Genomic DNA, 2,007 nt, shown 5'->3' on the forward strand with positions numbered 1-2,007 from the left:
AACAATTATAAAAATAATAATTTTAATTAATAGCAATACATCATAATAAAACTTTTTTTTGGTGTAATTTATATCATAGTTGTATAATATACCTATTAACTTATCACTAAATTGTAAATTTAGATCTAATTAGTTGACATCTCAATTAGAATTTAGACAACTATCAAAAGTATGAATCGAATTTATAATAAAATATCAATATAGTATTAATACATTATTACTATAAAGGACCGTTAGATTTTGAAATAAATGATAACTTTTGAATCTAAAATAAAGGAATATTCTATAGATTCATGATTTAAACAAAAAAATAGAAACCCTATATTGAATAGATTATTTGATGTAAAATTCGTAACTGTCCTTTTTATTTTAAAATAAAATCAAACGAAACTCGATAACAATTTTACTTGCTTCAACTCCAACTTGATTCTTTTTTGTTTTACTCTTTCAAATTAATAACTTCTTATTTTTCTATAAAGTATTAATAATTGATGCAATACAAATCTAATTCTGTTCAAAACAAAATTAGTTTTGACTTATTATTTTATGAGTTTATGTTTTTTTATCTCTTCTGGTTTTGTGGAATTTAATTATGTGGTGGATGATATAATATTCTAATTTGCTTAGTGACATTGTTACTTTTTACAATCATAGTATAATACTACACTAAATTTTAGGATTTATGTATCACTATTACAATGTTAAGTGTTAAGTTTGTTAATCAAATAGGGTAGAATCGTAATAAGGTTATGGAAGACATGATTAGTATATTAAGGTTGACCAAAAAAATACCCTTAGGTAGAAAAAGGGACAATATATAGGAAGGCATCTGAACTTTGAACCAACCGATTGAAAAAAAAACAAATGCAAACATTTTCAAACAAATAAAAGTATGGAAGGGGTACCCTCAAATATACACAAAGTGACAAAGGACTACCAATATCAAAATATATATACATATCCAATAAAAAATTATCAATCATGTAAATAACAAATATAGAAAGACATAAGTCATATTAATAATATAAGTAAAATAAAATATCATTAATCATGTAAATAACAAATAAAAATAGCATCAAGTTATATTAATAGAAAAAAATAATAATATAGAAAAACATAAGTAATATTAAAAACATAACTAATAACATATATAAAAAATAAAAATATTAATTAAATATAAAAAATTAACCGAGTTCGAGTTCGAGTCGAGTCGAGTTCGAGTCGAGTTCGAGTTCGAGTTTATCGAGTCGAGCTCGAGTCGAGTTCAAAAAAACTCGGCTCGGCTCGAGTTTTTAATCGAGCCTAAAATCTTGTTCGAGCTTGAGCTCGATAACGAGTTCGAGTCGAGTCGAGCCGAGTTAATCGAGTCGAGTTCGAGTCGAGCTCAAAAAAGCTCGGCTCGAATTACAGCCCTACTTGTGGTAGAATCTGAGTTGGATTCTGATATTCATTAGCGTCCATCATCTCAATTAGCTCATAAGCTTTCTTATAGCTCTTAGCCCATAAAACTCCACCTGATGCTGCATCGAGCATAAGTCTTGACTGTGTTCCCAAACCATTATAAAAGCAATTTATCACCATCCAGTCAGGCATTCCATGATGAGGACACTTCCTAAGCATCTCCTTGTAGCGCTCCCAAGCTTCACATAAAGATTTTCCCGACTGTTGTACAAATTTAGTAAGAGCATTCCTGATTGCAGCTATTTTTGCCATATGGAAGAATTTAGTAAGAAATTTCTGAGCCAGATCCTCCTATGTCACAATAGACCCTGGTGGTAGAGAGTGCAACCAACTCTTAGCTTTATCCCTCAGAGATAATGGAAAAAGTCTCAGTTTCACAGCATCTTCCGAAATACCGTTGAACTTGAAGGTGTCGCAGATTTCAATGAAATCCCTAATGTGCATATTGGGATCTTTCGTTGGAGAACCCCCAAACTGGACTGAATTATGTACCATTTGAATCGTTCCAGGCTTGATTTCAAAGGTATTAGCCACAATGGCTGGTCT

The 2,007-nt window shown here is 30.2% G+C and overlaps 1 non-coding gene across 1 annotated transcript; it reads left to right on the top strand.

Moving 5' to 3' along the window:
* The first annotated feature begins 1,591 nt into the window (after nucleotides 1-1,591).
* Nucleotides 1,592-1,698, top strand: LOC141699280 (small nucleolar RNA R71). Its single transcript, XR_012565754.1, has one exon. It is a non-coding gene; the product is annotated as a small nucleolar RNA R71 (small nucleolar RNA).
* Nucleotides 1,699-2,007: the final 309 nt, after the last annotated feature.

Source organism: Apium graveolens, chromosome 11, assembly GCF_009905375.1.
Source record: "Apium graveolens cultivar Ventura chromosome 11, ASM990537v1, whole genome shotgun sequence".
NCBI classification, from domain to species: Eukaryota; Viridiplantae; Streptophyta; class Magnoliopsida; order Apiales; family Apiaceae; genus Apium; species Apium graveolens.